Source organism: Camelus dromedarius, chromosome 4 (assembly GCF_036321535.1).
Source record: "Camelus dromedarius isolate mCamDro1 chromosome 4, mCamDro1.pat, whole genome shotgun sequence".
NCBI lineage: Eukaryota > Metazoa > Chordata > Mammalia > Artiodactyla > Camelidae > Camelus > Camelus dromedarius.
In genome coordinates, this window is record NC_087439.1 from 56,092,043 (window position 1) to 56,116,427 (window position 24,385).

General features: G+C 34.1%; 1 long non-coding RNA gene across 2 annotated transcripts in view; it reads left to right on the forward strand.

Moving 5' to 3' along the window:
- The window catches only part of LOC135321218 (uncharacterized), a 491,507-nt gene that overhangs the window by 462,017 nt on the left and 5,105 nt on the right, over positions 1–24,385 (forward strand). Inside the window, exon 3 of one of the 2 annotated variants that reach the window (XR_010380784.1) lies at positions 22,679–22,772. This is a non-coding gene — a long non-coding RNA (uncharacterized LOC135321218). Of the gene's footprint in view, positions 1–22,678; positions 22,808–24,385 lie in introns of those variants that run through there. The other variant, XR_010380783.1, reaches the window with a different exon arrangement.

The following is a 24,385-nucleotide window of genomic DNA, read 5'->3' on the forward strand; positions in this document are numbered from 1 at the left end:
GCACAGCTTAACATGAATAACAATAGAAATCATACACAGTATATTCTTAGATCATAATAAAGTTAACTAAAATCAATAACAGAGAGATGGAATATCTCAAAATATTTTGAAATTAAACAAACTCCTAAATAATACATAGCTTAAAGAATACATCTCAAGAAAAATATAAAAAAATATTTTGATCTAGATGTAAATAAAAATACAACTAGTCAAAATATGTGGAATGCAGCTAAACCAAATGATTAGGGGGAAATTCATAGCATTTAATCTGTATGTTAGAAAAGAAAGATCTGTAATCAATATGTTTCCTCCTTAAGAAACTAGAAATAGAAAAGTAAATTGAATACAAACTAGGCAGAAATTCATTAAAAAAAAAGATCAATGCAATCAAAACTTGTTTCTTTTAAATGATCAATAAAATTGATATACCTCTAGTTAAGATATCAAAGATTAAAAGGGAGAAGGCAGGCAAAAATAATTAATATTAGAAATGAAAGAGGGCCCTCAAAACCGATCATGTAAATATTAAGAAGGATATTATAAACCACTCAATGCTCACAAATTTGCTAACAGATTAAATAAACCCATTCCTGGAAAGAACACAAATTAACCAAAACAGACATTATGAATAGGCTATATCTACAAAATACATTGAATCATTAATTAATAATCTTCCAGAACAGAATAGTCCAGGCCCAAGTGAATTCTATCAAACATTTAAAGAGGAAATTGTACCACTTTTATACAATCTCTTCCAGGTAACAGAAGTAGAAGGAACACTTCCTAACTCATTGTATTAGGCCAGTATTACGCTAATATCAAAAGGATAGAAAGACATAATATTACAAGAAAGGACAAATACAGACCAATATCTCTTGTGACCATAAATGTAAATCCTCAGTCAAATTTTACCAAGTCAAATCCAATGACATATAAATAAGGAGAATTATATACCATGAGTCAGTGGGATTTATTCCAGGTATGAAAGGCTGTTTCAGTTTTCAAAAACAAATTAATGTAATTCATTAGATCAAATAGTTAAAGAAGAAGAAAAAATCACACGAACATATCAATAGATGCAGAAAATGCATTTGACAAAGTCCAGCATCAATTCCTGATAAAAACTCTCAGCAAACTGGAGTTAACTCCAATCTTAATAAAGAATATCTACAAAAAGAACCTACAGGGAATGGCATACTTAATGATGACAAACTAGACACTTTCCTGCTGAGAACAGGAACAAGGCAAGGATGATACTACCAACATCATACTGAAAGTCTTAGTTGATTTGCCACAACTCATTCTTTTCTTTATACAATATTTATGGTACTAGGATCATGGATAATTTAGTTTTAAAGTTTATCCTTAGGCTATAAAACATGGTAAAGTAGGAAGAAGAGGATGTACACAGGAACTAGGATTATTTGAACTATGAAGGGAGGAGTATCTGTAACTGTTAGAGCTGATTGTGCTTCAGAAGTAAAACATACTAATTCCATAGCAAGAGACATGGATTGTTAATGTGTACGTCTAAAAATTAGTTCAAGAGAGCAGCAGAATTAACTCAAATTATCTGAATGCTTCGGAGTAGTATTATAGGCAATTTTATTATGAGTACAATGCTTATGCTGCTTAAGTATGTGTAAGGGGATGGAGTGAGTAGTACTATGATACTTGCAACAGGAAAAGAGTGGCTTAGTGTATCGACAGTGCAAGGGTTATGGAACTTTCATGGCTTCTGAGAAGGTAAAGTGCCCGTGTGGTTTAAATCATCTACTCCTAAGCAGGACCAAGCAAGAATAAGACCAGCTGTAACTATAATGTATTTCAGTCTCTGTATTATTGGGGTAAACCCACTGATGTCATAACTAACTAGAAAAGAGATTTCGGGTTTCACACTGAACAAAAGAATTAAAAGATAATTCCTCTGTAGCATTATTTGTAATGTGTAAAAGTTGGGAGTAACTAATATTAAACCCAAAATAAATGGTTGAATAAGTGATACATCAATAAGAACTACGATAAATAATATGTGGAAAGTATTTTATGACACATGGTAAAATATTAAAAGGTTACACTGACCTGCACAGCAATAAGTATATTAGACTGTGGCCACACAGACTTCACGATTAGAGGCTCTTTCCATTTTCTATATATTCTGTAAGTCTCCTGGAGTTGTGGGAAAAGTAAGAAGAATTATTCCAAACATGGGTTAAAATAGGTTGTTCTGCCAACTTAAAGAACAGAAATATTTTGACTTATAAAACTAAAGAATTTGTCCATTTCTTGGTGTTGGGAGAACGGGATAGCTGCATGTAAATCAGTGAAGTTGATTCAGTCCCTCACATCATACACAAAAATAAACAAAATGGCTTAAAGACTTAAGCATAAGACACAGTAAACCTCTTAGAAGGAAACATAGGCAAAACATTCTCTGACATAAATCTTAGCAGTGTTTTTGTTAGGGCAGTCTAACCAAGCAAGAGAAATAAAAGCAAAAATAAACAAATAGGACCTAGTTAAACTTGTAAGGTTTTGCACAGCAAAGGAAACCATAAGCAAAACAAAAGGACAACCTATGGAATGGGAGAAAATATTTGTAAAAGATGAGACTGACAAGGGCTTAATTTCCAGAACATATAAACAGCTCATACAACTCAATAACTACAAGATCAACAAAAACCCAAACAACCCAATTCAAAAATGGGTAGAAGACCTAGACAAGCAGTTCTCCAAAGAAGACATACAAATGGCCGATAGTCACATAAAATATGCTCAATATTGCTGATTACCAGAGAAATGCAAACCCAAACTACAATGAGGTATCACCTCACACCAGTCAGAATGGACATCATTCAAAAATCCACAAGCAATAAATGCTGGAGAGGGTGTGGAGAAAAGGTAACCCTCCTACAGCATTGTTGGGAATGTAGTTTGGTGCAGCCCTTATGAAAAACAGTATGGAGATGCCTCAAAAGACTAAAGATAGACTTACCATATGATCCAACAATTCTACTCCTGGGCATATATCCAGAAGGAACCTTAATTTAGAAAGACACATACACCCCATTGTTCATAGCAGCACTATTTACAATAGCCAAGACATGGAAACAATCTAAGTGTCCATCGACAGATGACTGGATAAAACAGCTTTGGTATATTTATACAATGGAATACTACTAAGCCATAAAAAATAGTAAAATAATGCCATTTGCAGCAACATGGATGAACCTGGAGAAAGTCATTCTAAGTGAAGTAAGTCAGAAGGAGAAAGAAAAATACCACATGATATCACTTATATGTGGAATCTAAAACAAAAAAAGGTGAACTTATTTACAAAACAGAAAGACTCATAGACATAGAAAACAAACTATGGTTACCAGGAGGGAAAGGGGGTGGGAAGGTATAAATCGGGAGTTCAAGATTTGCAGATACTAATATATGTATATATATATATAATAGATATACAGTATAAACTTGTTTAGCACAGGGAACCATATTCAATATCTTATAGTAACCTATGGTGAAGAAGAATAAGGGAACAAATGTATGTTCCTATGTGACTGAAGTATCATGCTGTACCAGAAATTGAAACATTGTAAACTGACTGTACTTCAATTAATATATATATAATATATATATAAAGCATGATCTACTATCAAAAAAAAAAAACAACAACAGTAAGATAGCTTCAAAAAAAGATGAGGATTCTTCATATTTCTGAATGAAAAAGATAATATTATAGCCAATCTTAAAAGTATGGCAAATTCACTGGGATACTCTCTTCCCCCATGGTATTAAATATATTAATAAAATGCATAGGCAAGCTCAATAGAAGGAACTTAAATCATCACAGGCAAAAAGTAAAATTTTCAAAGTCAAGGTGGTGTAGAACTAAAACAAGTAAAAATTAAGTAAGTGCCATGGGTGTGGGGTGGTGAAAGGATCAGGCATATCATCTCTGTGGACTGGGGTTTAGGGTTTAAATCCCTGCGTGCACACGTTTAACATGGTCTTTGGACATGAGTTCCACAGAGGAAAGAGGCCTCCATATAAAACCAGTCCCTTGGAATGTTTGGGTTCTCTGCTAAAAAAAAGAGGCTCACCCACCAGCTCAGGGAAACAGGCTGTTGTAGTGGTTTAAAAATAGAATAGAATCTTTCAAACTACAATCCTTCATTGAGGAAAAAAGGGTGAATTAAAAACAAAGATTTGTTAATTATACAATGCTTGTGTTGATAACTTTCTATATGTTGACATATACACTTACACATTTTCTTGATGTAATATAAATTTTTGATAGAAGAATGAAAGTGAAAACAATTTTTATGTGAAAAATACATTACCTCCTAGTGTCTAAGGTAACACACATCATGAAACAGTATCACCTGGTTTACTGGTTCACATGGCGTCAGCCTCAGTTTACGGATTGAAATGACAAGTTGTAACATTGAAATGTGTCAAAATGATCATAAAATGAGAATATGAGAGGTGGAAACAAGCTTAAAGGTCAATTAATTATACCTTCCTCTATATCCATGACTAGTGTTCATCCAAGGTTACTTTGAGAGACAGCCCCCTCCCTTGTTGGAGCGCTCACTGTTACAGAGACACACCACCGTGTTTGGAGTGGAAATAGGTCTCTGAATAATTACCATCCGTGGAAATTGCTTATGTCATCTGAAGCAATACAATTATCTCTAGTCCCTTATTGTCTGTCACGGAACATCACATATTTGAACGTACCCTTGTATTCCTTAAGTCTTGCCTCGTATAACTAAAGCATCTCATCCTTTCTCAATTTTTTCCCCATATCACACAGCTTCAAGGCCTTTCATTCTCAAAGCCAATCTCATATTTTACAGATGACAGCTTATAAGCATGTATCATTCTTTAAAATGACAGCAAGGAAATGTAAATGAGACATTTCACATTTAATTGGGCCATGGATGGAGTACCATGGAACTAATGACTGTTTAGAGCTGAACATTATTTTTCTGTTAATTCTGCTTTTTATGAAATTAACTTGTTTTCCTACAAACATATTACATTTTAAAAAATCATATAGAGCTTAATAATTTGTCTTTTTTTTCAGTTTTGTTTCCTATTAACAGTTGTTAAATCTTCCACCTCCCTTAACATTGTCGCTGTTTGAGTATAACTAAAGAACTTCACATTTATCATTAATATCAAACAGCTGATTTGTGACATGGGTCTAGATTATCAATAGTATTAACAGGGAATCATTCTTTAGAATTTTGAGTTTGCTAACTCAGACACTAGCTTTTTTAGAATTATATGATTCATCATTTAGATAAGGATGCCTTCTAAAAAATATGTTTCTAAGCTCTTATTTAATTGGTAAATCTAGCACTAAAATCATTCCTGGTCCTTAAATCCCATCTGCTCTGATCAGTGTTTGTGTCATGCTTATTATCAATTTTTTTTTTTTAGTATCACTTCTGTTTCATTTAAGCAACTGATTCAAATTTTAATTTTAATTGGAGGAAACTAAAGGAATGAATGAGTTCAATATCACACTTATAACAAAAACACCATTTTTTGACAGTCATCATGTTTTCCTCATTATATCTGCATCTATGTAGTTTCTCATGCACACCAGCCAATAGTGAAATTTTCTCACAGGCTTTGGTGAAGAAGAAAGTATGCTTAAACCCATTCTTTAGACCTTAATTCATTTTAAATTGATACTTAATAAATTTTAACATGGCAGAAATTCTTGGTATAAGTTATACTTAATTCACTGATGCAAATTCCATCATAATCATATAATTTTCTTACGGTTCGAGAAACCATCTGTTCAATGTAATCTGGGATTTTGCCAGAAAGTATACTTGTATATGTAAACATTGATACACACAGAAAATGAACAACCCCCAAGATCACAAATAATAAATAGAAATTACACAAGTGTGGTGTTAATATTTAATATTAACAATTTTTTAAATTTCTAAGCTGTTGGTGAAGTTCTAGCCAGAACTGCATCCTTTATTTTTAGGGTATTTAACCGCATCCTCACTTTCTCTGTATTATCTTGGTCCTTAAACAACAAAGGACATGTCTACCTTTGTTTTATTGATGTAGATAAACAAGTGTCATGTCCCTTAGCTCAGAGAAGTAATTCACAGAACATTTTATGACAATTTAACATCCCTGATGTTTACCTGCATGGCAGTTACGCACAGCAAACACATTCTGTTAGATGTATTGCCTTGCTAGACAGGAAAAAAAAAAAAGGTAAATTCCTTCCAGAACACAGAATTACAGAAATGTTTGTTGGCATTAATTAACACGGATAATTACCTGGATGCTATAGTCAATGGGAAAATTGTAACTAGATTTGTACCATAGTTTTAGCTACATAGGTGCCACATTTGCAATTTGGTTCCTGGCCTTAGAGACTCTGTCAAATTAATGAGTTGATCTCTTGTCCTCTAGAGATTCCAAATTGCTTAAGAAAAGGTTCTAGCTATTTTCAGTTATGATAGAAACCTAAAATGCTCTGTCTTCAGTCATGCTAAAATGTGAATTCTCTCCTTTTTATCTGTATACATGTTATAATATTTATAAAATACTTGTAATGTTTTTACATAAAATGTATGCATTTTTTCCTGTAGAAGATTTTATGCTTTAAAATAACTATTAAACTCAAGGGGTAAAAATCGAGAAACAGAAGAGAGCATATTCAGTGGCCTATCAGGTTTTCTTTACTATGTTTGGTTGTACATCACATCATATGCAAAATAGAACTCAGCTTAGATTAGAGGCCTGAATATAAAAGTTAAATTTATAAAATTCTTAGAAAAACGTGAGTGTAAATTTTAATGGCTGTGGGCTTGGCAATGACTTCTTAAATATGACACCAAAAGTATAAGTAAAAGGAAAAAATAGATACACTAGATTTCATAGAAATTAGATGTTTTGTGCTTCAAAAATGACTACCAGTAAATGTGAAAAGACAACTCACAAAAGAGAAACAATTTATATATCATATATCTGAAAAAGGACTTGGCTTGAGAATGCATAAAGAATAATAAGAAGACAAACCAATTAAAATGGGCAAAAGCTTTGAATAGACATTTCTCCAAAGACATAGAAACGGGTAGTAAGCACAGGGAAGGATGCTCAACACCATTAGTTTCTAGGGAAATTCAAATTAAAGCCACAATAAGATACTACTTCAGACCTACTAGCATGTCTATAATTTAAAAAAAAAAAAGACAATTAGAAGGGTTATGCAGAGAAATTGGAACCTTCATACTGTTAGTGGGAATGTAAAATTGTGCCACTACTGTAGATATAATTTGGTAACTTTTTAATAAGTTACACAAAAATGTACAATATAATTCTAATTATAGGTATCTACCCAAAAAAACTGTAAACATCTCTGCATACAGATTTGTATGCAAATGGCTATTAGCAACATTTATTTGAAAAAGCCCCAAAGTGCAAACAATCCACTTCTAGATGGACAAACACAAACATTATACTAAAGACCACATACTGTATGATTACATACATAGAAAAGGTCCACAAAGGCAAATATTTAGTGACAGAAAATATAGTGACAATAGTGGTTGCCTCAGGCTGGGATTATAAATCGGGATTGGCTGCAATGGACATTTGGAATCACTCTGAATCTATGAAATGATCTAAAAATGCATTATGGTGATGGTTACATTCTATAAATTTATGAAAAATCTTTATACACTGAAAACGGGAATTTTATGATATGTAAATTATATCTCAATAAGATTGTTTAAAAAATTACATTTTCAACATATTGAGTGGTTTCTTGTACCAACAAGAAAAAAAATTAATGTCCTACTAGAAAATATGGCAGTGAGAATGGAAGAAATATAGACATAATATGCACATGAAAACATATTAAATCGCAGTTGTTAAATAAAGTAAAACAAAAATTTTATTCTATTTTACTCTATATTTGAGACATCTATAAGGTTGTGGGGAAAAATCTCTAACACTGGATTGACAAACTTTTTCTGTAAAATAGAAAATAATTTAGGTTCTCTTAAACATAATATATATAATATACAGTTTCTGTTGTAACTACTGTTAAAAGTAAGTAACAAATGAGAAACTGTGAAACACTAGGTAAACCAATGAGCGTTGCTTTGTTCCAGAGAGCCTTTATTTACAAGTGGTGGCAGGCCAGATTTGGCTCAGAGACCATTGTTTCCTAAGACTTATTCTTGCAAAGGAAACTTCTGATGATTTAAATTACATCCTTTATGGAGGCAAGTTAGTCTAGCATCAAAAGTTTTAAAATGCACTTTTATGGGGGAAAAAATCAAATATATATAAAATATATATCTTATGTATAATTAATTTGTGCTAATCACCTAAAAATACATACAATGAAAACTACACAGTTAAATGCACATCTATGCAAATTGGTATTTATTGGCTTGGAAACTTACTCAATATATATTAAAAGAAAAAAAACAGTTGCAGGGATTATAATGATCTCATTTTGTGAAATTACATACGAATGTATCTGTGCATTATTCACCTCTAGTTTCATACAAGCAAATCTAGAAATATATGCTTCTGATTTTTAACAGTATTCTTTGTTGGTATAATTCCTGATAATTAAATGTTTTAACGATTTTTATTCCCTGAGTTATACTTATTTTTATCCAGTGAATATATAAAGCAACGCCTAAAATGAAGTATTAAAATAAAAACCTGTATTGGCACATTTCCTTTAATAATTGAAAACATAACAATCTGTGCTTAATATACTGATTTGAAGTTTCTAGTTAAACTTTTATGAGTACTCACTGTATCTCTACACGAAAGTACTTATCAACTACATAAAATAAAGTGCATAACACATTACTTCAAAATCAGTTAATTAAATATTCAAATCCATATCTGAAGTTGAAATATGACTGATTAGAAACAATCAATTTTTAAAGCTATTTGAAAAGCCCAACTGAATGATTCTTTGTAAAAACTGACCTGGATCACCAAGTTACTCACTTTTAATTATAGCAACAAACATAAATTCTGTACATATTATTTTGTACAATCATTTATTAGTTTCCTCCACTATCTTTCAAATGTCATTTGAACTGCTACATAAGCTGCATAATCTAAATCATTTTAATTGCTAAATTTCCTTCTCAGGACTACTTAAAAATAAAAAGGCAATTCAGGCAATTAATCTGTCAGTGAGCAAACAACATAGATAAAAACCTTGATTAGCTAGAAGCCACCTTATCAGACACTTCAGTTAACTATAATTTCAGGAACATATCAACTTTAGGAGGGGAAAAAAAAAAAAAGAGGGCAAATTTTGGATTTAGAAACAAAGCAAACAAACAAAATCCCCCCAGACAAAGCTTTGGAAAATAATCCGCTTTTTTGCTCTTACAAGCAAAGCTCATTTAAATTCTTTTTACTTCCTTTTCTCCCAAGGCTCAGAGAAAGACTTGACCTTAAATTCTCCTGCTGCTGCTGCTATTCAAAGTTAATGCCTCCATTTCTTTGATTCTTTGACATTCCAGGCTTGAGCTTCCAAACTATACCAGGTCCAGCACTGTGTTTCTTTTCTTTTTTTTCCATTATTTTCTCCTTTTCAACTGTCAACCTAAATAAATAGGTAAACTGAGGCAAGCTCAAATTACCAGAAACTGTATTTCTTGAGAACAGCGGAGAAACTGCAATTCAGTGAAAGGCATGCTGTAGCAAGTTCCAGGAGAGACTGCTGAGAGTTTGGGTGAGCTGAACTTATGGGCAAAGAGTGCAGATCAGGGGAAGTGCACCTAGAGTTTAAGTAGTAAATTCATTGGCTTGAGGTTGGGGAGAGAGTCTTGGCAGATGTTCACTGGTCAGGAGATAAGTCTCGGTCTTCTGTAAATCAGGCATTTATGGGAATCTTTGTCAGTTCTTAAATTCCATTCTTCTGGAGGTCCATGCATGAGATTTTCCATTCATATCCTCCAGTTCCATTTTAGACATTTTAGACCGAAACCCTTTCACACACACATGTCCTTTAACCATATATCATGACCTCACCTCTTTCAGCTTAAAAATATGTTCACTTCAAAACCAAACGTCTCAAACCATTCAACTACATTTGTCTTCCTCATTTTATTACCCTATATTATTACTATTCTTTTCTCTGAAATCTCTTTTCTCCAACCATTATTCTAAAATCTTTCTCAGGTCCTAAATGATGTCTCAATTGCCATGTTCAATCAAAACCATGAGTTCTTAATTGGAAAAACATGGTTTCTCCAGTGATATTTGTTGTGGAACATAACACAGCCAGTCAGTGACATGGTGACTCACAGGTTGGTGAAAGAATTTGCCAGAGATATAGTTTGGGAATAGAAAAGGAGTTTATCAGGGGTACACTACTGTAGGCAACAGTGGGCTACACAGACTAGAGGTTCCTATATGAGCGCTGAGGGCCGGTTCTGGGGGTCTTTTCTAAGGTCGGGTCACAAGGTGCCTGACTGGCTTGTGCACAAGTCTCTGATAGGCTGTAGGTGAGGTAAGAAGTTTAGGGCCCATGAAGGATGGAGAGGACAATGACTGTGATAAGGTAGGCATCACCTGGGGCTAGTTTGTTAGGAGAAACACAGCCAGTAAAGAATGTCAGGAATGGGGGTCACTTTGAAGAACGTCAGTTGGCCCAACAGTATTTGTATAAGCTCAGGCAAGCCATTTAACCTCTCTTAGCCTTAGTTTCATCACTTTAAATTAACAATTATTAAACCATCCTGATACCGAGCAGGACCCTGTGGGGTCCTCCCAGTATAAATCTTGCCCTGTTCCCCATTTCTTGTTTGAAATAGGCTTCATTCAGCCTCCTTGACCTTCCCTGAGATCCAAAGGGCAGATTCAAACAGTTGCTAATCAGGGAAAGGGGAAAAAATGCAAAGAAGAGGGGGAGAACAATTAAGAAACAATAGTGCAACAACTCAGTTTAAAAAAAGGAAAAAAGAAACAATAGTGCAGCCTTGGGGCAGGGTCCTGGTTACCAAGGCTGTTGCCCCCAGGATCATACCCCTGCCCCTCCCTTGAATAGAAAACAACTACCCTTATCTAAGTCTCAGGCAGCAAAGAGAAGAAACAGAACTGGTTAGAACCTGCAAAGCCCAAGACCGACTTGACCTCTGGTGGACCTTGAGCCTCATTACAGGGTCACTGTAATGCATTAGCCTGCTAAGTGACACACCCGCCAGCACCATGACAGTTGACAACTGCCATGACAACAGCCAGAAAAGTTCAAGTACAAGGAATGGGAAAGAAAGGCGATTGCTTCCAGTGTACGAGGACGCGATAGCAGAAGCCTCCCACAAAAGTCTCCCGGCAGTCTTGGCTGACCGCTCCCCACTGGAGCACCTTTTCCTCCCTCCAGCACCTCCCTTTCCTTCTCCTCTTCTACATAGCAAAGCAGCCGTTCACTTTGTCCTTCTGCCTCTGATGCTCAAATTCTTTCACAGCTGGTGGCAAAGACTCACTCTGGTGGGCGTCCTAATTTAAAGGCCCCTCTATCCGCTAACAATCTCAGCCGTAAAACCTTCCCTGAACCTTCAGGCAGAGTTACCCTCTTTATAGTAACCACCGTAACATGAATATATCTGGTTTTGTTACAAAAGTATATTATACTTAAATGCTTACCTCTCCCTGACCTTTTAAACTATAAATGCACTGACTTATTACCACAGCTCATTCATGAATGAGCACATAGGAGCCACCCAACAAATGTTCTTTGAGAGAATTAATGAATCATTTGATATTCCAGTCATTTCTAATGTGCTATGTGAATTTATGTTTAGAAAGTATGATAATGAATATATGATTCTAAAAATGTTTATGTTTTTGTTGTTTATATGATAAGGAATTACCTTAACCCCAGCTGTTCATGGTAATCAGAAGATTGCACATTTTTTAAGACTTAGTGGAAAACTGCAAACAGACATTGCTGGATTTGGCACAATACGAATAATAAGGTGCTATGCAAAAAGTACTAGAAATGTATCTTTTTCACTGTAGATGCCTCAAGAAGCAGCCCAAACTGATAATTTCCTGAAGTTCTAATATAGATTTAAATAAGTGAACAAATTTCTTTAGATCAGTTTTTTTTGTTTGTTTTTCCATTATTATTTAAGTTTAAAAAACCTTACCAAGCTGCTTAGTGACACAGTTTATGTGATGAGATTCTGTGCTTAAAGTGATATGTGAATGAGAAGACCATTTCCTTCAATAACTGACTTCTATCTTACTCTGAAACAATTCTTACGCTATGTCCTTTCTGAAGATTAGTTAATATAAAATTTCTTACTCACCAGGGAAATTACAGAAAATTATTAACTTCTCTTAAGCCATCTTAGCCTATAGTTCTGGTGTAATGGAAGGGCCTTTAAGAAATACAAAATATGTAAATGAGAGTTGAAACACTTAAAGGGCAGAGGAGAGACACAATTCCACTGTCTGGGACATCAAAATTAATACATTATCTGTGGGGAAACCAAGAGTGACTTTATAAATAGAGAAGTAATATGATCAGATTAAGGAGACAATTATGATTGCATGATACAGATTTTTTTTGGAGGGGAGAGAGAGAAAGAGAGGAAGGAGACTAGGTGCACAGTTACTGGTTTAAGCCCTTCACCCTGAGATGTCTCCATCACCTTCTGTAACACCAGTCTACTCCCCTTGCTTTCCCCTGTGGAAGACTCTCAGAATCTCATCTTTGTTCTTAAGGTGAAAACAGATCTTAGTATGACACACATGTCCTCTCCTTTTAGTAATTTCTCACTCATCAGAGGTACTCAGACATTCTCTTTTCCTCCTTGTGATATCTTTATGTGCAAAATCTCTGTCTCTTACTCTTCAAAATCCTCTTTATTGACCACCCCTCCCCCTCCCCAATCCTCGGTCTAGTTAACGTCTCCTGTTCCTTCAGATGGCATAAAAGGCCACTTCAACCTTTCTAATCAGGCCAAAACCCCCCGTCATGGAGTCTCAAAGCATCCTTTTCTCTCTCTCATAGTATTTGCTATGGGAACAATTTACATTAGTTTGTGTAGTTGTTGGATCAATGTTTTTCTTTCCCAATCTCATTGCTTCCTCCACTCGAACTAGAATTGTGTCTGTTTTCGCTCAGTTGTTTCTCCCCCATGTCTAGATATTAGGGCTGCCAGAATTAACAAACAAAATTACATGATTATGCCCTTCTCATGGATCAGAAAAATTAATATTGTTAAAAAGGCCATACTACCCAAAGCAATCTATATAATGCAATCTCTATCAAATTACCCAGAACATTGTTCCGCAGAACTAGAACAAATAATCCTAAAACTTATATGGAATCACAAAAGACCCAGAATTGCCAAAGAAGTACTGAAGAAAAAGAATGAAGCTGGAGGAATAACCCTCCCAGGCTTCAGACAATACTACAGAGCTACAATAATCAAAACAGCATGGTACTGACAGAAAAAGACATATGGAACAGTGGATCAGAATAGAGAGCCCAGAAATAAACCCATGTGCCTATAGTCAATTAATCTATGCAAAATAACTACTCATCATGAAGAAGGCAGTGTGGTATCCTAAAAAGGACTGAGAATGGGAGGCAAGAGGCCAGCATCCTTCAATTTAATTGATCCAGAAACTCCTACAAGGTAGCCCTGGGCAGGGACAAGACCCATCCTCATATGTCAAGAATCTGGGTTTAACCAATGTTCATAGCAGCACTATTTACAATAGCCAAGACATGGAAACAACCTAAATGTCCATTGACAGATGACTAAATAAAGAAGTTGTGGTATATTTATACAATGGAATACTACTCAGCCATAAAAAAGAATAAAATAATGCCATTTACAGCAACATGGTTGGACCTGGAGATTGTCATACTAAGTGAAGCAAGCCATAAAGAAAAAGAAAAATATCATATGATATCACTTATATGTGGAATCTAAAAAATTGAGACAAATGAACTTATTTACAAAACAGACTTAGATAGAAAACAAGCTTGTGGTTACCAGTGGGGAAGGGGGGTTGAGAGATAAATTAAGAGTTTGAGATTTGCAGATACTAACTATTCCATATAAAATAGATAAACAACAAAATCCTAATATATAGCACAGGGAACTATATTCAATCCTTGTAATAGCCTATAATGAAAAAGAATATGAAAAGAAAATATATATATATATATATAAAACCGAATTACTATGCTGTACATCAGAAATTAATACAACATTGTAAACCGATTATACCTCAATTTAAAAAAAATCACGGGATGTCCAGTAAAGTTTTGATTTTGAATAAACAATGAATAACAGTTTTGTATGTTTGTTTTTTAGTGTAAATATGTCCTCATGACCTTAGTGTTGCATGGGGCATACTTATACTAAAAATATCATTAAAATTATTTATCTAAAATTAAATTCAACTGAGTGTCTTGCATTATACTTGGCCAACCTACTGGAAACGGAGCACATATTAACTCTCAATGAGTATATTGTGAGTGTATTAGGGTGTCCTAGATAAATTCAGAGGACGTTTGACATGCCAGTGTTTCCTGGTTATAGTCTGTTTTCCTCTTCACATGGTTTGGGCCATCCCTGATAGTCTTAACTCCCTTATAGTCTTTGGCTTTATACAGGATTAATTTCAGAAACTTGAAACTAGTGAAATTTGTTTTTCAGTGACTTTCCTCCTAGGAGAAGTCATACGTTCTCCAAATGTGTCTCACATTGTCAAGTATCTTACACCTGGCTTTTTTCACCCATTTACATTATGTCCCTAGAAAGGTCTGTCTTACACAATAGATACCTTATGCATAAAACCTATACCCACTTCAAAGGGCTACTCAGTGTTTATGATTTGAAAAAAAAAAAATATGAGTAGGAGAGGAAATTTGTAATGCCAAAGTTAACAAATGTGTAATTAAATGACTAAAAAAGTAACAGTTTCCATCTCATCAATTATTAAATTTATCAATGTCATTACATTTGAAAATAATGTGTATGAAAGATGGTTGCAGATAAATCATAGTCCATTATAATTAATAAAAAATGCAAAAAATAAAAAATCATTTTAATCTTTTTAAAGTAAAATCTAAATTTAACATGGGATAATATGTATGTAGTTGATTTGTTTATGCTGTGGAATGGTGTCTTACAAAGCCAGAGTGCCTATGAAGATCTTAAAGAAGATAAACTTTGTATACAGGTCTAAGCATGAGAACTCTCAAAAGACACTTAGTAAATAAAGTTTAAAAAATATTTAGGAGTAAAGTTATGAGCTCTGGCTTCTAGTGCAGCCTTTAATTGATGCCTTAAAACAAACTGGACTTTTACATTGCTCCGGATATAAAATCCTCCACTAAATTCTAGTTTCTCTAACTAGATTTCAATTGTCTCTTGCTTCTGACTGAGTGTATTAATGGCTTGGCCTAATAGTTCAGTTTTATAAAACAAGGCTTTTATTTACTTGTTTTTTTCTTATTTTTTCTTACTCAAGTCCCAGAATGTTATTCCTAAAACCCTGTTTCACACTAAAAGATTTCTATTATACTGAGTATCTACTTAATGAATTCTGATTTTTAAAACATGTTTTATTCAGGAATACATAGTAGGCAATAAGAATTTAGTCAATGAATAATGAATATATTTTAACATTAAATTCAGTCAACATTAATTTACATGATCTATTATTTTTACATTGGTCCTTTGAGACCAATGGCATTACTTTCATTATTACCAATCAGCCATTGTGTAGTCTCTGGCTATTACGTTCTGCCTGCCAATATAGATTTCCTCCAAGAAAACAGCTGTAGATAGGTCAGCCACCTTGGTGTTTGCTCCACACCACTAAGTAGATTAGGTTCCAGATCCCTTCCGTCTACGCTGAAACGGGTCATGCCTGGCTGTGTCTCAAGATATGTCATATTCCATGGAATTACTCTCCTGAAAATATTTTAAAATGATCTTTTCAGAGTCAACATAAGATAGCAGATGGATAATCTGCTCAAAGGCAGCTGAGGGCATATATCATTAGGCATCAGGGAAATTCTATATGTAACCAAACATCTGCATTTGCAAAATAGAGCTGAAAGCTTTCCAAAAAGAAAAAAATCTCAAAGCCTAACATCTTGCCAATTTAACATCTGAAAAATGTAGAAAAGGTAATCATGAAAAGAGTCAGAGAATTTTCAAGCTGAAAGGGCCCTCAGAGATCAAGTTTTCCAACTCACTAATTTCACAGATGAAAGAGCAGAGCCGAGAGAAGTTAAACATCTCACCTAAGCTCATGTAACTAGTTCCAGACAAAAGTGGAACCGAATGCAAATCTTTTGCCACTGCCTTATTATCATGCTGCCTACCTCAGCATATTCAATTTATTTAAATACTGTGGACAATATATATTGTGGACATTAAAGCTGTATTCTAAATATGATACCAAAGTCCCCAATCCTTTCAACAAAGTTTCTGTAATCATATTGGGAAAATGGCAGTCAAAATTATCTTTCATAGATGCTGAGAGAATGCTTTCTCCTGAAGGAAATAATATTAAATTAGGATAAAAAGATTTTTATAAAATGAATGTTTCCATTTACAGAATTAAATATTTAGAGCTTCCCAGAAGTGTGCTGGCATGAGTTCACATGCTTGAATATTTCCATTCCAGTTTAAAACAAATATCCTAAGAAATGAGGAAATGAGATAAGGGGGTTCCCTGTATCATCCCTGGAAACCAGAGTAGATTTTTCTAACTTCCACAGACTAGGAAGAATTTTTGATAGAAAAAGGCGAGACAAGGCTTTAGGCAGATTGATAAATCAACTTTCTGTAACAGTAAGGCTTAATGGGAAAGCAACGGCAATCATGGACCACTGGGCACTAGGTAAAAATGGGGCAAGGAATGAAGCTGGATTGGTAAATTTAAGTTTCAGTGGTTTTTTTGTTTTGTCTTCTTTTATTGTAGTCAGTTTACAATGTTGTGTCAATTTCTGGTGTATAAAACTTCCAATGTTTTTTAACATGAGTGTTCCAGGGTGGGGGCATTATTTACTGAACGGTCCAACTGACAGTTAGGTTTTGTGCCTGAGATGCAAGAAATCTGGCAGTGCTGATGACAGTCCTGTGTCACAAAAATCTGCCCCATATTCTGCATCCCTCACACTTGTGAATTTCATTGATCATTCCTATAAAAAGTGGTTTATTAATAGTTGAGACTGGAACTTTGATTTCACTTTATACATGAATGTGAAGTATTATCAAGTAGTTTTAATACTTGGTGAATTTCCCAGTAATAGCATTACTGTGTAGATCAAGAAAAACATCGTATCTTTCAGAGAAAGGAATGAGTCATTCTTTATTTTGGAAAATTGTTCCATGTGATATTTGAATGTCATGTGCCATGTAAGTGTTTCAGTCTATATTTGTAGCCATTGCATTCACTAAGATTTGACTTTCAGATACAGGCATCTGACTCCAATATTTTCACTGATATAGTCATCTCTTAAGTTTTTATATATGAAAAATATGTAATTTTGTTATAAATTATATTCCTTTTGTTCAATTTTATATTACATTTAGGCATAGTATCGGCTTTTTGAAATGTATGTAGTCATAATTCTGAATTTAATTTAGGATAGTCAAGGGGAATCATAAAGTACGTGCTTAAAAATGGGGGCATTGTGTGTGACTGGGTGTGAGCCACTGCTTTTGTCACTGTTCTGCAGAACTAAAAGACATCAGTATTGGCAAAGCCAGGAGCCCAGAAAAGGCCAAGGAACAAAATGTATCCTCTGTAGTGCCAAGAGCAAAAGCAGGAAATACTGCTCTAGACTAGAGGTCACTGGTGCAAATACATAGAGGCCAAATTGGTAATAGGAAACTGTGACTCGAGCAAGTAGAAGACCTTGAGATTTCTGCCCTATCACACGGGGATAACCACAAACCTCTGACTGTAGTTCTCAAGTGTAATAATCCATTTTGGTGAACATGTTGATGCACCACCAAAAGAGCACTTCAAGGAAGATCTGTGGATGGCTCTTAGCAGTCAACCTCGTTAAGGACTGCTTCCTCAAAGTAATTCCAACAACTCAGTCAGTACACGTACAATGCCTTTGTGAGGCATAGTGTGGATATATATGGAACTGTGCGGGGACAATTTTATCTCTAGAGTACCCCCTGGGGTCAGCTGAGGCTGTCACTGATGACTCGCCTCAGCTCCCTCCCTTCCACAGATATTGATCCTAAGTGCACTCCCTAATTAACATTCTGCCCACTAAACTCAATCTCAGAATCTGCCTCTCAGAGAACCAAACTTGCAACATTCCATGATAGTATCTCATGATAATTAAAAACAAACAAAAACAAAACAACAATAATGAAACCTGGCAATGTGAATTCTTATGTGAACTCTCTTGATTTTTAACTGTTGCTAATTTCTCCTTCCCATCATCTAAGGCTACGTTTAGATCACAGTTATAAAGACCATAATTCAGAATTTTCCCAAGACAGTTGTCCCAAAATAAACATTGATAGAACTGCTTTCATTGTTGACTGTGTCTCAGCTTAGACAACAAATTAACTTTATGATCACCCTTATCTTAGACCATTAGTTTGCCAGTTCTGCTTGAGAAGAGAGCCTTCTTGAGATAGTAGATTTCTTCCAGGCTTAATTAGGTAGAATTGTTAAGTCAAAGAAAGGACCACCCGTTGGCACAAGGCATTTAGAGAGCATGTGTTCCTACAGTGTAGTTGGCAGTCTGGTGATGTGATGTTGGATGGAAAAGGAAAAGCTGTGTCAGTGTCCAAACAGAAGATCAACCAAACCTAGTCTGGCCCAGTATCTTGCCAAAACGACTTTCCCAATAAGAGAAAAATCTGTATTTCCCTTTTGGGTTTATTCATGTTCTTGACCTCTTCACAAGTTGACTCAACTGTGAATCCTTTAACTAAGCAGCTGATGAGTCCTCCACTTTGACATCTTAGATGAAGCACCTAATAGTCTTTAAGTGTCTGGGAAACATATCCAGAAATAATTATATAGTAGACCTCAAAACAGAAATGAGCACATAAAAGGAAAACACCTCCCTGACTAACATATAAATATTACAGGCATTTTCATAAAATTATACACAAATAAAAACAAGTCACTTGATAATTAGTCAATTAACACAATTTTAAAAAGCCACTTTCCTAATTAATTCTTGAATCACAGAACAAGTAAAACTGAAGTGACATAATGCCTTGAAAATAATGGTGTTGAGAGCATCCCACATCAAAGTATGGATGCAGTCAAAGCAGAAATCAAAGCCAAATCCTTAACATTAAGGGCATGAATTTTATTTTTTTAAATAGAAAATGAAAGATCTAGAAACAAAAAGAACAAGAGAAAAAATAATATATTTTAAATTAATGCCTTATTTTGTATATATATTTGTATGAATATATACATTTGTGTACATATAAACATATACACATACGTTAGTAAAACATATAGTGAGAAACTAAACTTAATCTAAGGCATTGTTAAAGGATGTGACATGTGACTAATCATATTTGTAAATTACACTGACAGAGATAACTGAGACTTAGATAAATATTTATGAAGAACAGAACATGAGAGTAAGCCTGATATAGAACTATCAACAAAAGGATATCAGAGTAAGCTCAGTGTAACCACTGCTGACCATTTACTACAACTAGGATGATGTATGACACTGTAGCTTTCACATAAATAGAGCTGTCACTCCCTGACAGTTCTGTATCTCTTTGCTGGCTACCTGCATTCACTCAGAGTACTCTGTAAATTAACTAAATACTATATTAGCTAATAATATACTACAGTGTATATGTTTTACACTGTCTTGACTATATAAGCATATTGGGTTCAATATATTACTTAGCAATTACCTTTGAAAAATTCATGTCAGTTTAGGATTCTCTCTACATTTATAGTCAGTTTTGGTAATTTGTTCTAAATAAAATTTACCCATTTCAAATAATGTTCATTAGAGCATTATACATATCTGCCTCAATTTTCAATAATAATACTATCAATGATATTTATTCTTTTTCTCTCTGTCTCTTGTCTCTCTCAGTGGAGAAAAATGACATGAAGACTGAAAAGAAATAAGTCAATTCATATAGAGTTAACTAATTTTCCAACTACTACAGCTACATTGTTGTTAATAAATACTCAATAGGTATTTGCTAGGAAGAGAATTAACATGATTCATATCAATATGTTAAAGAAGGAAATATGCTACAATATGGGTTTTACAGTAATTGACACTTAGTGCTGATGAAAGCATTTACCAATGGCAACAATGTACTGAGCACCAAATGTCTGCCAGACTCCATGCGGAGCTTTAAATGCCTGTCTAATTCTCTAACAACTCCATTTGGTTGGAACCACAGAATTTTTTGCAGACGAGAAGACTAAGACTTACAGAGGTGAACCTATTTGTCCACAGTCACATAATAAATAATCTATCTGGCAGGAATAGTGGGATACATAGAAATGGAACAAGAGACATAGTGTCCCTTTTTTTTTTTTTTTTTTGCATTTTGTACTTTTTATCATGGATATAATAAATCAAATTTATGAACTGCATATATATAATAGGATCTGCATATACAGATATAAAATCTTTTTATGATGTAGTATAAGTGAAAGAGCAAGAGTATATAAATTGTGATACCATTTATGTAAAGAAAGGTATTCTTAAAAGAAAAATGTTTACTAAAAAGTAAAGTTTGTAATATATTAGAAGGATTATATCATAAATTTCATTTAATATTTTCATAAAATTTTACATCTAAACCATGTAGTGATAATCATGTTCATTAGGTTGTAAACTTTTATGCAGTTTTATTTTATTTTTCTGTATTCCAATTGTATTTTATATTTCTAACATAAACATAGCCACTATGAATGTAATAAAAGTACTTAAATAAAAAATTTAATGTCCAAACTAATGGTTTTATATAAACCATAACATTCATCTCTGTTCTTTAATATGTTGTTATTTCAACCTTACATACTGATTTGAAAACTGCATTTACAGTGCAATGTTCACTGAAATTATAGTGTATAGACCTTGATGTCAGCTTTAGTTATCTTTTCTTTTAGTATTTAGGGTAATTGGCTCACACTCAAGCCTTTGTATGTTTGAAAGCCTTGAATCCTTTTAAATACCTACCAAAGGTTTTAGGGCCTTCTATATCAACTGGTTACTTCTGAGGCAGATTTGTGGCTTCTCAGACTTTCTACAACTTTCTCCAGTCCTTCTTCCTATAATCATGTCTTTATTCACATCCCAAATGTGAAAGAAAAACGGTCTTATTTTCCTCAGTTTCCCAAGGTATCACTTACACAATGACCTCAGTTTTAAAAGAGATGCTGAAAACTGCATCATTACAGCTCAGGATTCAATGCAAATTAAATTTAGACATATTTAGTTAGACCTTCTTTCTCTTAGAAGTAAAATCAACTCTTGTTTTCTTTTCCATCAGGGAATTTCCATCTGTCATCACTTCTGCTCTGACTCAAGCCTTGTGTCATATGACTGAGCTCCCTCTCCCTTCTTCAAATCCCTCTTTTCTCATTTGTATATACCTAACCCCTAAATTATTATTTTTTCCCTCAGAGAAGTGTGTTCTTTGATTTGAGTACTACCTTCCTCCTTCCAATTAAAATGACTCAACAAAGTGTTCTGTCAACCAAAAGCATCCTCCCTCCCAAGGGGAATTATGAGGCCACCTCTTAGATTTTCCTTCCCACAACATTTATAGTTCAACATCTTAATAAATAAAAAGCTATTTCTAATGATCACATTCTTGTCTCATAACATTTATATTATGTGGTCATTTCAAACTATGGGTATACCTGTTTATCTTTCTTTTTTTTTTTTTTTTTTTTTAGTTACTCACACTCCACACTCAGGAAAGCATGTTCCCACCAGACTTGTTAACCATTGGTCAGTCATGCTCTCTAACCACATTTCAGTTTGCAGATGTATTAAATGAGACAGATGGACTATCGGCTTTCTGATGATATTTTCAATTTAAATAACAGAAGTATGTTTTTATAAATAAACAAGCAAAAAAAAGGAAAAATAATATACCTCACTAGTACATTTCATCTGCTAATAAAGCTTTCTTTATTATTTCAAATATGAATTCACAAGCCCATAAAAATTTAGTGTTAATTATACTTTAAGAAGTATCCCTTTACTTATTACCTCCCTGGGTTTTAATAAAACAAGCTTTTAACTTCCAGCAACATCTTTATAAGACTATTTTATTATGTTTGACATGCTATTACTTCTACAAATTTTTTTGTTTTGCACCAAGTCTTGTGAATATAAAATCTAATCTACAGCTCTAAGTTGGGATTCCTCTAGGGAGAGTTTGGATGGTGGTGTCATTTCACTAAATTGTGTGTCTCAGAGAACACTTAGAGAAGAATTATAGTTCTTTGAACAAAACTAAGGTAGAAGAGTAAAGAGAAAGTAAAGATAATTATTTAATTTTAAAAGGAAAAAACACTGTTTATGAAGCCTTTCATAGAATTTAATTAATTTAAAAAATCACAAACAGTAAACTATACGCTTCCAATGTGTTCTTTCTCTCTCTCTCTTTTTAAGAGTAACACCGTATATCTAAAAGACAAGGAAAAAGTAAAAAGATTGAAAGGAGGATGAAGACAAGCCAATGTATTGGGAAAATTGCACTGAAATGGTAAAGATGAAGAAGAGAAAAGGAAAGAACTGAAAAGCAAGAATATACAATATTTTATAATAGTTCCCTTACTACTTAAGCTTTTCATTTACTGATTTAATTAAATAATTAAAAATTCTTCCTCCCTGCAATATCGTATTTTGGGTACTCAAATTTTTACCACACTCTCTCTTTTGAAACAATTTCCACTTCATCTTTCAAAACTACCTGCTTAAATAGTTGATACATTGCATCTCAAATCTTTTAGACACACAGTTTTCTTGCTATGACATATTCTCACCCTTTTTTCTTTCAAAGGAAAATTTTCTCCTATACAGTTTACTTCCACCTTATAATAAAAATTCTGACTTCATTTTTATTTCTGACTGCTGTCAGCTTTCAAGTTCCACCACTGCCTCCTCTTCTGTCCTACATCTGGGCAAAACACAGGTGCTCCTTCCCCTGGGAGCCAGAGGTTCAAAACAAGGACACCCCAGCCCATGCTTGGGAACACTTCCCAGCCTGCCCACAGAAAAATCCAAGCCAGACAGCTTCCTACACCCTCCCAGGCCACTTAGGGGGCCTGCTTGGGGCCAGCCCTGCTCTCCTGAGAAAGGCTCATTATGTAAATGATAAACTCTTTCATCCCTTTTCCTGTATGTGGAGGTGGCATCATCAGCCTTGAAATCCCAAACTAAACAAAATTTAGTTTGGGACTTCAAGGGGCCCCTCTTGTTTCTGTGTGGTGATCGCAACACACCTCCACGGTTTCAGTAACACCTCACTCCTCCAATGGGGTGAAATAAACAAAGATGTTTCTTATCTAGTGATTTTTCTAGATTTATAGCCATGTTAGCAGGGAGTCTTATTTTATTATGAAAAACATAGTGACTAAAAGACAATTGTTTGTTCCATACATTCCCCTATTTTTTTTTTCTTAACTTCTGAGTTTACCAAAAAAAGAAAAAAATCCACAACTCCCAGCCTGGTGGCCATTCTCTTTAGGGAAGATGAGTATCAGTTTAGTGTATAGTTTTATTCCCATTTTCTGATTCAATTCTAGAAGCAGTGTTCAGTTGTTTAATTTTTGTGCCCAGATATACTTGAAATAGTTTAGACAGATATATTAGTTACACAAATCCAAAGCCATGTTCTTTCCTAGATCCAAACTGTCCGTTTTTCTGTTCTCATCCTAATTATTGTTCCCAGCCACAGGGTTAATTATGACTCAATGAGGGTTATACAGTGATTCAAATGACCCTATAAAATTAATTTTAATAACACAATGTAAAAAATACTATGCCTCGTATTTAATCACTATAAAAATCTCCTGTTATTAAGTCTCTAAAAAGAAATTAAAGTAAAAAATAAGTAAAACTCTCATAGAAATTAAAAACAAATGAAAAATTCTTATTTTCTATTGGAGACTTCATCGTAACAAGATCACATCAGGGTCCAAAATAAAGCTGCCTTTTCTTCTTATGTCCATTTCAGACCCCAGAACACAAGTGCAAGCGCAAAAAACATATTCAAGAGAAAATGAGAGGTTAAAAGTATGACAAGTCAAAATATGGATAAAGTAATTCTACAAAACTGAGAACCCAGGGCTCACTCCCCAGGGTAATATTATGTCA